Raw genomic sequence first — 14,359 nt, 5'->3', positions numbered from 1 at the left:
CCATGAGCCAAGTCTGTGCTAAGCATTATTTATTATTAATTATTATTATTAATGATAATTTTAGGTAAAGTATGAGGGGGAGAAAGAGATTGAGGAGATCTGTGGAGGGGAGGAGAGTGAGGAGATTTGTAGAGTTCTCTCCCAAGAATAACACAAGAACATAAGAATGGCCATACTGGGTCAGACCAAAGGTCCATCTAGCCCGGTATCCTGTCTTCCACTAGTGGCCAGTGCCAGGTGCTCCAGAGGGAATGAACAGAACAGGTAATCAGCAAGTGATCTATCCCCTGTCGCTCATTCCCAGCTTCTGGCAAACAGAGGCTAGGGACACCATTCCTGCCCACCCTGGCTAATAGGCATTGATGGACCTATCCTCCATGAATTTATCTAGTTCTTTTTTTGAACCTTGTTATAGTCTTGGCCTTCACATCATCGCCTCGCAAGGAGTTCCACAGGTTGACAGTGCGTTGTGTAAAGAAACACACAACTCCCAGCATCATAAAACTAGTCCTATTCGAATGAGGGCTAGGTTGTCACATTATGATCTACTCTGAAAAAGAGGCAGTGTCTAGTTATGTTGTCCTAGGAGCAGCTTATGAATCAGACTATGACTCAGAGTTGCAATTTGCCTCCAAGTTTGCCTGCCTGCTCCAGGGAGGAACTAAACTGCATTGAACCTACCCCTGGCACAGTGCCTTCTGCACTGACACAGCGCTGGCATGCAGGGAGCAACCCAATGCTCTCCTCTACTCTCTGTCCCATTTTTTCCTCTCCTCTCCCACCCACTTACATACACATGGTGAGGGGGGGGGTAATGATTCTCTGGAGACTACTTCCCCTACTGTGCCCATGGTATAGGTAGGCCATATAACAGAGTCAGGAAGTGCCTTAGTTGATCATCTACTAGCTCTGAGTGACTAAAGTTTCTTTGTTGTCCTATAAATCATAGGTATAAAGCCATATCTGTAATTGCTTATTTGGGTTAATACAGTGGAATTCTGTTGAGGTTGCTTTATTCTGGTGACAGGTTATAAAATAAACAGCTTCTTCATTACATTTTCCAAATGCTGGGAGCTAATGAAACATTCCGAGTTCAGTGTAGGAGGACAGCCAAAGCAGTATCTTTCAAGAAGGCTTAGAGTGCTTGTCCATCTTTTAATGCATTCATAAAACATTCATAAGCCATTCATATTATCAAGATTTTTGAAAGCAATCCTTGTGTACAGTGATTGTATAGGGATTAATATGGGGCTTGCTATAAAGGACATACTATATTTACCTTTACCAGAGAAAGGTGGATGGGAAGGCAGAGTGACCTGAGTTTAAACACAATTAAATGTGTGCAATCAGCTAATGGAATGTCTCAGAAAAGGATGCTCTATTAGATAATTAAGTTATTTTATCTAGTATGCTGCAGATCTTTAAAGCATGAACAAATATTATAGGAACTGCACAAAATATTCAGAGGATTTAATTGTTACCACTGGATCTTTTGCATATAGCTTCACTGCTGACCCTGTAATAGCGCTGACTCTCTAGTCTGATAATCAATACAAGGTTACTACAGGCATTTCTAAGCAGAAAAAAACCCAGTGAAATTCATCAGTGCAAGGACAATACTTTGATTATCTCTAGTTATTTCAAACACAAAGTGTTCTCTGAGATCTCTTGCAGTATCCATTTTATATTTAGGATAGTTGGTTAGAAAAGGGTCAGACCTGTTCACTGGTGTCTTCCAGTTCCACTTTTCCAGCAAAACTATTAGAAATGTAAACTAGAATAATCAACTTTCATCCTTGACAATATTGATATCACAGTATTATTCAGGGTAGTATCTCTGCAACTTTTATATAGTTTTCCAATGGCAGGATGCAAATTCCATTCATAGCAAGTATAGTCCACTATCTATCATTGCTATAGACTTTTTTGTCTCTCTTTTGCTGACTCTTCCTGAATTACACTACTCAGTAGAAAATCATATCAGAAATTCTTTCTGAAAGGGTAAATTGTTTTTTGGGAGAGAACCTGAAGTCTCCAGTCATAGCAGGAAGTAGAAGTAATGATAACAGGTAGGGCTGCATTTCAGCTGGAGAAAAGTGCCCGGGTTGCAAATTTCTGATTCAAATTTGGATTCATATCTGAAGTTTCCCAAAGGTTTAAAGGGTGATCAGCTCTGATGTCTTGGTTCCAGCCCATGAAGGGAAGTAGATTATATATGTATATTGCAATATCTGGAATAGATTATACACTAATATCATAATGAATCCACTAGCTCATTACTCAGAGTCTTCCCTGAAATCTAAATAAAATGGAAGGGGAAGGATGTAGCCAAAGGAGAATTGTGTCTTGCCTAGCCCAACATTTAACCAGTAGCAGTCTCGCTAATGTAGCATACAGGAAAGGGTAGTAACCCTCAAGAGTCTTAGGGGGATCTAGGTTGGGAATAGAGCAAGTTGTGGAAAAATAATTCCACGGACATTTTTAAAGAGAACAATTTCCCTTTCCCCCCAGTTTTGTCAAATTTCCTTGGAAAATGTCAACTTTTCACCCCAAAAAAGTGAAATATTTCCCATCAAAAACAGTTTTGACAAAATATTTTGACCTGACCTACTTGGGAGAGAAAGCCAGAGGTTTATGTGACTAGAAGCAGCTGGCCAGAGACAGCAGCCTGGCAGCTGGTTGCAGAGGGAAAGCTGCATGGCAGACAGCCTGACTGCTGCGACTGAAAAACCAAGAGCTGTGCACAGGCACACCCTGTTGTTGGCAGAGGGCCTGTAATAGCAGCAGAAGGAAGAGGATACAGCTTAGCAAGCAGAAGGCATGGGACATGTGGATGGCATATGGACAGTGCTGTAGGGCCACATCAAGACCTGAACTCTGCCTGAGCACGCTTTCTGAGATCCAGAAAAGCACTTAAGAACACATTTAACTTTAAGCATGTGAGTAAACTAGGGCTGTCAAACGGTTTAAAACTGTGATTAATCATGATAATTTTTTTTAAAATTGCACTGTTAAACAATAATGGATTACCAATTTAAATGTATTATAAATATTTGTGGATGTTTTTCTACATTTTCAAATATTTTGATTTCAGTTACAACACGGAATACAAAGTGAGCACTCTATCCTTTGTAATATTTATTATAAATATTTGAACTGTAAAGAAGAAACAAAAGATCTACAAGTCAAAGCATGAAGGGGCATATGAATGTTTAGCATATCTGGCACATAAATACCTTGGCAATCCCAGCTACAACAGTGCCATGCAAACATCTGTTCTCACTTTCAGGTGACATCGTAAATAAGAAGTGGGCAACATTATCTCCTGTAAATGTAAATAAACTTGTTTGTCTTAGCGATTGACTGAACAAGAAGTAGGACTGAGTGGATTTGTAGGCTCTAAAGTTTTACATTGTTTTGTTTTTGAGTGTAGTTATGTAAAAAATAATAATTCTACATTTGTAAGTGCACTTTCACGACAAAGAGATTGCACTACGGTACTTATATGAGGTGAATTGAAAAATACTATTTCTTTTTTACAGTGCAAATATTTGTAATAAAAATAATATAAAGTGAGCACTGTAGACTTTGTATTCTGTATTGTTTAAATCAATATATTGGAAAATGTAGTAAAACATCCAAAAATATTTCTAATAAATTAAAATTGGTAGTATTGTTTAACAGTGTGATTAAAACTGAGAATAATCACAATTAATTTTTTTAATTGAGTTAATTTGTTTTCAGTTAATTACTTGAGTTAACTGAGATTAATTGATAGCTCTAGAGTAAACCCCCCCACCACCACCCCCCCACTACTCTTGTGCTTAAATTTAAGCACATGCTTTTCTGATTTAGGTCTGGAATGCTCAGCTCTTTGCACAATCAACCCATGTATGAGTAAAGTATTTCTAAATGCATTTCTAAACGTATTAGTCCTTGAATGTTTACAGCAGGCATAGATATTATTACTAAGGAAACTGTCTCTATATCTGTAAGAAGAGGAATTCCTTGTAGCTTGAAAGCTTTTCTCTTTCACCAATAGAAGTTGGTCCAATGAAAGATGTTACCTCACCCACCTTGTCTCTCTTATATTCTGGGTCCAACACTGCAGACATCTGTATCTGTAAGTCAGTCTTAGTTTGTGTGATTCATAGAGGCTGTGTCTACCCTAAAATATCTTGCTCTGTTTGACGCGTCCACACCACCCTCTCAGCTTTTGTTCTCTGGCTTATGCGAAGGGTACAGAATCCAATACTCCTTAATAGACAGTAATATTGACTCCTAATGAACCTGAACATTGGGCACTGACCCTGTTGATATCAGATGAATAGTTTCAACATCAACAAGAGGTGAGGTGATTTAGGGTGAAGTGTGCCATACTTGACATCCATATGGTTGGATGTTTCTAGCACTGGCATAGCCAGACAGAAGCGGCCATTGTTCAGTTTGCATGGAAATGATAGAAAGGGAGAAGGTGATGCTTTCAGAGGAAGTGAAAGTGTTAACATTTGCCTCTGTTTGGTGGCCAGTGAAGATGTTTCTGCAGGAGTATAAAATGATGAGGCACACAGAAGACATGCAAGATAAAGCAGTTTCTCCTCTCTTGGTGTTCACACCTCAACTGCTAGCAGAGCACCTCACCCTCCCTGATTGAACTAACCTCGTTATTTCCACACTGATTTATACCTGCCCCTGGAGATTTCCATTACTTGCATCTGAAGAAGTGAGGCTCTTACCCACAAAAGCTTATGCTCCCAATACTTCCGTTAGTCTCAAAGGTGCCACAGGACCCTCTGTTGCTTTTTACAGATTCAGACTAACACGGCTACCCCTCTGATACTTCAAGGAGGAAGTGTTTCAAAAGTTGTAGGAGGTGCACTAGCTCAGGATACTGGGTATGGTACCTGTGAAGTTAGCAATACTCTTTACCCTAGCAAAAAGAAAAGCAGAACACTTCTGTTTTATTCTTGCCTTCAATTTTTTCTTTTACGGTAACAAGTCACTTTTTCCCTTGTGGAAATGTGATTTGCATAAAATGGAAAAATTTCCACTTCTCATATATTCATGATTTTGCTTTGTGGTGGATTTCATTCATTTCATTACATAAAGCCACCAACCCCTTTTATTTTCCTTGGGGTGCAGGAGACTTGGCAAAAATGGTGAAATTTGTTTGTGGACAAATTCACATCTCCCCTCTGCCCATATCCATCTGAAAAACAGCATTTGCTAGTAGAAATGGTACATCTTTGCCCTGTATATTCATGTAAACCTTTGTTTTAATATGTGAATACTCACAAAAGTGTTGCAAGGCCCTGTATCTCTTAGCACTGCATGGACATGCCTAATTGGACTGACTTGATCACCAATGACTGTAGTCTATTGGATTCTTTGAATCTATGCTTCAACATTACTGTGCATTATTTCTTAGGATATCTAAAAATATAAATAATATGTAAATCTTTTATCATAAATTTCCATAGAGTTAATTTTTGTTCTGGAGGAGAAGGCAAATTTCTTATATCCTTCTCAGATTTATGTCACTTGTAAAAGTTAAGCTCCTGCTCTTGTTTACACTGATGTAAATTCAGAGTAACTTTATTGAATTAAGTGGCTTTCCTCTGAAGTTTTACTCATATAAATGAGATCACAGTCTGGCCTTGCTTTCATTCCACCAAAACCAAATATTATAAGAATAAGATCATATATAGGCATCCAGACTTTTGGAAACTTAAGATGAAGCAAAAAGTAAAAGTAGGAGGGTGTTGTTAAAAGCCTGAAAGGAATTGAGCTGCAGCACACACAGAAAATCCCACAAGTTCAATCTTCATTATGGATGTGGTGACACACTCTTTGCTCTCTTCAAATGAGTATATTCCATAAAGGACTGCAACATGAACCAGTAGTTAAACTAGCACAGATGTTGCTGGCAATATTTGAAAGATATTTACTTCATGTTATTAGTGATCAACTTTGTGATTTTGTAAGGGGAGTCCTCCTCATGATTTCCCACAAGACATAATGTTTGCCTGGTTGGAAAGAGCAAATGACTACATTGTAGGCAGGTTTTGTAACCTAAATACTTCAGACTGACGTCATAATTACTTGGCCCAAGTAGGCCTCTTCCCATGCCTTACATCCTTCCTTCCCTCTATCCTTGAACCCTTAGCTTTTCAGAGTGAATGCCATTGGGACTTTCAGGGATGATTTAGCCCTGCCTGCCCTCAGTGGTTTCCAGAGCTCAGCTTGCAGCATTGCTTCCTTTATATTACTTTAGAGACCTTCTCTTTGCAACCTGAAGAAGTGGGAGTGGTACGACCACCAGACTCCCAAGGTAACAGACGTCGGGATTTCCTACACAGAGACATGCACTGGTTTAATTAAACTGAGTCAGTTAGGGCTGGTCTATACTGGGGGGGAGGGGGAGAAATCGATCCAAGATACGCAATTTCAGCTACATGAATAGCATAGCTGAAGTCGAAGTATCTTGGATCGAATTACCTGGGGTCCAGATGGCTCCCCCGCGGCTCCCCCGTTGACTGCGCTACCGCCGCTTGCTCTGATGGAGTTCTGGAGTCGACGGTGAGCGTGTTCGGGGATCGATATATCGTGTCTTAATGAGATGCGATATATTGATCCTGGATAAATCGATTACTACCCGTGAATACGGCGGGTAGTGAAGACGTACCCTAACTCTGATGAAAACCCCTGTGTGGACACACTTATATTGGTTTAAAAAGTGGTTTAGCTTGCTCATGTAAAGCTAGGGTTAAACTGAGGTAAGCGTGTCTATACTCAAAGAAGGATTAATTTAACTAGTTTGCTTTAGAAATCACTTTGGTTAAGCTGATGCAACTTTGTATATAGACCAGTCTTCATGGGTGAAGGAGGGTGTTAACAGCTGCAGCTTGCTTCTCTCTCTCCTGAGCCTCCTTTACCTTTTCAGAATGAAAAAATAGGGTATCCCATATTACAGTAAAAGCCAGGCATAAGGGAAAGAAGTTTCTCCATGTCCTCTTTGCAGTCTTCACTCCCTGTACTATATTTCTACTCCATAACATTAATTCAAGTTGCTATTTATTAATTTCCCTACTCTAAGTTTCACCATAAGTCTTGCTCCCCTCTTACAGTAACCATTGGACTCAGTGGTTATTGATCCCTGTCAGGTGACAGAGATCTGACCTCTTGGAACAATAGATCATTTTGTGAGATTGAGGCCAGGCAACAAAGCTCCATCTCTTTCCAACAGTCCTGTTTCACACCCCTCACATCATTGTCCTTTTCTTTGCTGTCTAGATTTTGGTCTGCTCTGTCCTTCCCCTCCCATCTTCTCCTTCCTCACTTTACCTTCTGCTAGTTTTTCCTCCCATCTTTTCTCCCCCTGCTCTTCAATCTATACCCTCTTTTCTCATCTGTCATGTTTTGCCTTCCCACACCAGATGTTCTGCTAATAGGGCCATGAGTGAGCTAGAGCTAGCCTGAAGAGCAGGCACTGAAGTTTTCACACCACCTCTCAGCTGTTTATAGGTTTATCGGGGACTCGAGGCACTTTTGGGCCCTGATGCACAACTGAGGTGGTTGGCAGTGGAGAGGAGTTGTTGTAGGGAGAGTTGCCTCATTGTAGTGTTCAAGTGTCCAGGGAAAAGGGGGCTTAGAGAGGAAGACTGGCTTGTTTTCTCCCCCTTCCCATTTGAGGATGAAAATAGGCCAGGAACAGCACCTGAGCTGGGCTGCAGGTTACTAATGCTCTGGCAAGTGTGCAAGCCTTTCTAGGAACACTATAATCTCAGCCATTCAAATGCTGAAGGGGTTGACTGCTATGCGTTTCTTGCAGGAGATTTCTCTAGTACCAGGCCAGCACTATACTCAAAGTGCTTCTGTTATACTGTTGTCAGGTTTTAGTTCTCTTGGCAAAGGGCATAGAGAAACTCATTCTGCTCTTACCCTTGTGTAATTCCGTCAATGTCAGCAGAGTTACTGCAAATTTACATTGGCACAAATGTCAGAATGAAGTCCATCAATGCTTAAATATTGATATTTTATTTAGCATATTATATAATTACACATGCTGTGCTGTAATCAATAGAGTAGTCAGGGGGAAAAAAAAAGCAGAGGCTTGATTTATACACAAGTTGAGTCTTATGTTGTATCCTTCCTCTGTACTAAGTCTTGTCCATACAACCTTCTCCAGAGCAACATGTTTTATTCATATGCATCTCTACAGCAAGGGTCAGATGATAAAATGTCATCTTTACAGCCTGTGAGAGCTTAAAAAACTCTATAACTTGCTGAAATAATAGGCCGATAACACTCCACTTTCTCTTTCATCATTCATCAGGATTTTCTACATCAGACATTCTGTAGAGTGTGCCTGTCTCTTGTCATGCTGCATGCAGCAGATTGGCTGTGTAACTGTCAGAACAGGGCCAACTCTCTCTGCCAGCAGCTTCCACTGAGACTGGAAAACACGACAGTAAGAGAGGCAACCACAGAATGATGTTTTTACTAACAAAATTGGAAATTAATATTTTTCTTTTCTATAGCACTCTCCATGAGAAGATCTGTACATGCTTTACACATATTAAGCTTCAGTCCCACTCTCATGGGTCTTATCCTTATATTAAATTAATTGACCATGGCCACACAGAAAGGCTATAGCAAAGCAAGGAATAGATCACAGCTCTTGATCACCAGTTGATTATTTGTAACCAAAAGACCATTCCTCTTCCTCATTGCCTCTAAATTAAATGCTAAACATTAGTGTAAGAAATAGTTAATTGTGACCCGACACACTATTACCAGATTGTAGCTGGCCCTTGCATTAATGTGCCAGCATCCTCTATCCCTTTGCAACTGCTCCCTTACGCAGAGGCCAGTCACCCTTGCAGCTCTTGCTAGCCCTCCTTTCAGTACAAACCACTACAGAGAGGATAGGGCAGAGGCAGAGCCTCCTTTGAACCAGCTAACTGAACTGGCCAGTAATAGGGGTGTAAACATTGGACCCTCCTGAAACAGTGCAGGGGGTGAGATTCCTTAGCATGCTAAATAGCTCAGGGAGTCATTGTGTCTCCCCAAATCACCATGCTTCCTGGACCTCTCGCTGTGGTAGAGCGGCTCTGCACCATCTCTTATGTAGGACTGTACTTTAATGGCACAGTCCAGCCCAAACTATTCTAAGCCACAAGCTGTCAACTATAGCTAGAATTGGAAAGTAAAAAAAGATTTCAAAATGTGTTCCCCCTCCCCAATAAACAAGGAGCTTGGCGACAACAGTAATGTATATCATACAGTGTTTGCAAAGTGCACAGTTCCTTTAACCTCTCTGTGACTCAGTTGCCCTTAGGGTCATCTTGGAAGAACAGGGATGACGCTCAGACCAACAATGCCCACATCCCCAGCATAGTTGGATGTTTGAATATTATTTCACTACTGGTGACTTCAGCAGATATTAGGCATCAGAGTTAGCGCCTACTTGAGGATGAATGGGGTTAATTTGCAGCTCTGAGCTACTGTGCCTGCATACACTCTATGTAATTCTCAGTGGCATTTGTTTCTACCTTCAGCTGACAGTAGTGCATTGGTTCACATTTGGAAGATTTCCTTTATCAACTATGAGGCCTAAACTAGTTTTAAAAAACATTAATGGAAAAGGATGATTTTGTATGTCCTTTACTGATCCTCTCATCTATCTAAAACTGAGTTTTCCCGCCTCCTTCTGTTTTTTCTTCATTTTAGAAATATGCGGAATTTCAATTGCTGACTTCCTATGGACTAGGTAAAAATAAGGCCCTCAAAATAGGGCTGAGCTGCAGCTTAGCCGTCTTTTGAAGGAAAGGTGTTAGGCGGAGAAAACTTCTTTGTGAAAGAGCTAATTGCTTGATAGGAATTTGAATTGAAAAGGTCTGTAATACTGAAACAAAAAGTTTAAACAATCTGACTTAACATCCCTTTCCTTTCCAACTGAGAATTGGAAAATTGAGAATTGTGAATTCAGAGTGTTGCAACTTAAGTTTCTGTCTCTTGTGATGTTACTAACACATTATTCCAGAGACACCTGTAGCAAAAAATAGGGATGTTTAGACCGGATATTTCTAATATATATATTTTTAAATTATATATAAAAAAAATTCAAAAGCCTTACAGGCCATAAGAATTTTTTTTTTTAATGTGACTCCAAAACAAAAGTTAAAATTGTAGTTTCTTTCATGAAAAAATGACTCTAAAAATGGCATTGTGGGATCCCACATTAATGGCCTTTAATTTCCAAATCAAGTGTGCTCAATTTTTAAGTGAAAAGATGATTTTTCTAATTGCCAGTAATAAACATTCTGCAACTAAATTTAGTCTTCGGTAACACTTGTGCATATCCAGGGTCATCAACAGGTTTGCACAGGGATAGGCGATACTTAAAATTGTTTGATAACACATGTGAAGGAATGGAAACTAGCTCCTTCCCTGTTAGCTGTGTTGACTCTGCAGGGCTAGCTGGTGTTTTAATATAATTTTTTTTTTTTAATCACCGAAGCAAGCAGACACTACAGAATACATATGAGTAAATCTGTTGACTAAGAGGATGCCAATTTTACAATAGAATTGTGCCTTCAGTTCTGCAGAAACTGATTGGGTCACCAGAAAAATGCCAATACTTTCTACCAAAAAATAAAAATAAAAAAAGTTCCTTTATCTAATCCCTAGCTGGCCTTTTTGTAAAACAGATTAATATTATTTAACTACCTTCACAGGGTGTTTTTGAGCTTCAATTAATATTTGCAAATGCTTTGACATACTCCGCTGCAAGTGAAAAATATGGTACTGTGTATATCAGGGGTCAGTAACCTTTCAGAAGTGGTGTGCCGAATCTTCATTTATTCACTCTAATTTAAGGTTTCGCTTGCCAGTAATACATTTTAACATTTTTAGAAGGTCTCTTTCTAGAAGTCTATAATATACAACTAAACTATTGTTGTATGTAAAGTAAATAAGGTTTTTAAAATGTTTAAGAAGCTTCATTTAAAACTAAATTAAAATGTAGTGCCCACCGGACCGGTGGCCAGGACCCAGGCAGTGTGAGTGCCACTGAAAATCGGCTTGTGTGCTGCCTTTGGCGCGCATACCATAGGTTGCCTACCCCTGGTGTATATAAAAAAAACCTTACTAAAAATGATGATAAACAGTCACTCATAACACAAGTTTTTAAGTCCCATGAAAATGAGGAATGTATTATTCATATACTTCTAAAAATAAAATACCTAATTCTCTTAAAAAAAATCCCCTTTTCTTTTGTTCAGTAGGAAAGTGTTTTCCCCTCTACTATTGGTAGCTCACATGCGCCTGTATACCATTTTGCAGTGTTTAGATTCTTCCAACATACTTCCATTTCTTGAATATCTTGGGTTTCCCATCCACATTCCTGTTGTTCTATTCCCAGAGAGAGTGTAAGGGACATCTCCATAGCATATATATGAGGTTTGTGTTCTTTTCTCCGCATTTCCAACATGTCATTTTGTCACTTCTGCCTGCATTCTGGCCACTTTCCAACTGGACAGTTTCCAACATGTTTCAAAGAATTTCCTGCTGGACTTTCAGCCTTAAAGAGGTGGATTTATTGCACAACTTGATCCACACTCTAATATTAAATAGAGCAGTTCAAATCTTTGCTGCTTGTCTCTGGTATGCAGTGTTGTAACCACGTTGGTCCCAGGATATTCGAAACACAAGGTGGATGAGGTAATATCTTTTATTGGACCAACTTCTGTTGGTGAGAAACTTTTGAGCTGACACAGAGCTCATAGTTAATGAGAGAAAAGAATTTTGTAGATAGAAAGACTAAAATTTACAAAATTCAGTGATGCCCATGCAAAGGGATGGATGCTCATCAGCATGGACTGGGCAGGAGTGTTACACTACTATAATATTCATTCTTTACTGCTTTGTCTTAGTAATAGGTGAGATTTATTTAATTTAGAAAGAAAAAGAATCAGTCTTTATCATCAGGTAATGACATCTCTAGGTAAGGATTTTAAATACTTTCCATTATAAGGCCCTGTTTTCAGTTCTTATAAATTGGCCAAACTTAAACCTTTCCAGTTGAAATTTTCAATGCCAGATGTCCGTCTCAAACTGTTTTTTTTTTAAGTTTCAGCTAAAATAGTTCTGATGTTTCTCAGACTGAGGTTGGGGAAGAATATTTTTACCCATGTTAAAAATAATTCTTAACAGTTCTACTGAGAAGCTCTAGCACAGTGGTCGGCAACCTCTGGCATGCGGCTCGTCCGCAGGTTCGGCCAATCGTGGCTCTCACTGTCCGTGGTTCGCTGCTCCAGGCCAATGGGGGTGGCGGGAAACCACAGCCAGCACATTCCTTGGGCCACACTGCTTCCCGCTGCCCCCATTGGCCTGGAGCAGCGAACCGTGGCCAGTGGGAGCCGTGATCGGCCCAACCTGCGGACACAGCAGGTAAACAAACAGGCCCGGCCCGCCAGGGTGCTTACCCTGGTGAGCTGCGTGCCAGAGGTTGCTGACCCCTGCTCTAGCAGCTCCATGCTTTGGAGTAGGGACTTGAAATTTGGCAAGGGGTAGTGATGGTTTTCAGGATGTGCTTTTTGATGTTCCTGTGAAAATCTGCCTCAAAAATTTGACCAAGTTATAAGCCTTCTGGGGAAAAAAAATCTCATTTTGTACATGCTCACTAGAAACTTGTTACAATTTGGCAACTAAATGATCTGGCGATTTCATCTGCCCTGAGCGTGCTCCATCTCTCACAGCTCCCACATGCCAACCAGACTGCTCATGAGCCATTGGCACAGAAAAACTCACAATACTACAGCCCAGGGCTGCAGGGACTGAGGTGAACTTTCCCTGCAATTGCTCCTCCTATCTGTTGGGTGCTACTGGGTACTGCAATTCATAGCAGGGAGACTCTCCTGTGTGCTCAATGCACCCCCTGGCTAGAATGCAGAGAGGGCTCCAGAACGGGAAGAACAAGGATGTGAAAGAGACACAAGGCAGGGAGCCAGGGGCAGGAGCTCGAGGAAAAGGAAGTGGATAAGCCCCTGGCAAGCATGGAGTTAGGAGTGAGTGGAGAGACTGGGAATGAACAGAAGTGGACATAAGACAGGGACGGATAGGAACAATGTGAGGGGTGGGGGCGGGGGAAGCCATAAGGATAGGAGCAGGGATGGGACAAGGGCAAGATTTGTGAGAGAGAGAAAAAAAATGGGTAGGAGCCAGGGAGCATAGCACCAGCGGAGGGGACAGAAAGAGGCTGGGTGGGGGTAGGAGCAGAAGGGTCTGTAATAAGTAGAGTACACACACTCCCTTCAGAATCTGGAAGTGAACCTCTTATTCCCAAGTCTCAACATTCCTTTGGCATAGTGTGAAGCCCACTGGCAAAGGTTGTGTCTCCATCCCCCTCACTTTTGCATGCTTGACTTGGCAACCTTAGTTTTCTTTTAACATAGTGTTGGGATGTAAATTAAACATTTATATTGCAGTAGCACCTCAAAGCCACAATCTGGTTGGGCCCCATTGTGATAGGCAGTGTACAACACATAATAAATGGCAGTGCCTGGTCCAAAGTCTAAAAATTTTAACTTGAGATGTTCCCTTTATAGGCAGATTGGTTTGTAAATATGAATTGTTAATCCATCTGGGGGCGGGGGGTGTGAGTGAGAGTGTGTGTGTGTTAGAGAGTGAGTGAGTTTTAAACACTGGGATTGTCTATACAATGTTGAAAGTACTAATCCCTAGTACTATCTACAATGAAGGCTAATCTTGAAAGAGTTAGTGCTGTAAATGGCAAAATTTAAAAGTAAAACTAATGCCCATAGCTCTGCTTCTGACATCTATACAAATAATGAGTTTTCAAATGACATATGACACATCCAGATTGGTTCAGTAGGAAAACAGGTTTTTGTTTTTTTGGATAAGGATAACCAGATGGACAAGGATTGTATAAGTATTGGCAAAGGTAATGCTGTTGAAAGGGTGACAAAATGTGTTAAGTTAAAGTTGGATACTCAGCTTTTCATCAACATTAAATTAAAATTGCAATCTGAACATGCCACTCTATTTTGTAAATTCATCTGCCAAAAAGAAAGAGAGAGAACACGAACAGCAGAGACTAGACTATTTTCCCCTTTTGTGGATATACTGAGTGCATAATGTACATAAAAAAGAAGTCAACATCAAGAGCCTGATTTTTAGAATTTTAGACATGTAAATGCACATAGAAAGTGAGCTCATTTGCATGCCTGATTTACAAGCATATGGTAATATTTAAGCTTGGAAATGGTGCATGCCTTTCCCCCCCATATACTTTGCCATTATTATCCCCCTCAAAGTAATGATGGGGAATGGAAAA

General features: G+C 40.3%; 1 protein-coding gene across 2 annotated transcripts in view; it reads left to right on the top strand.

Annotated features, from left to right (window-relative positions):
• The window catches only part of C5H4orf45 (chromosome 5 C4orf45 homolog), a 75,413-nt gene that overhangs the window by 23,663 nt on the left and 37,391 nt on the right, over nucleotides 1-14,359 (top strand). The window lies entirely within an intron of this gene.

This window comes from Trachemys scripta, chromosome 5 (genome assembly GCF_013100865.1).
Source record: "Trachemys scripta elegans isolate TJP31775 chromosome 5, CAS_Tse_1.0, whole genome shotgun sequence".
Taxonomy (NCBI): Eukaryota; Metazoa; Chordata; order Testudines; family Emydidae; genus Trachemys; species Trachemys scripta.
This window is presented reverse-complemented; position numbering and strand designations above follow the sequence as displayed.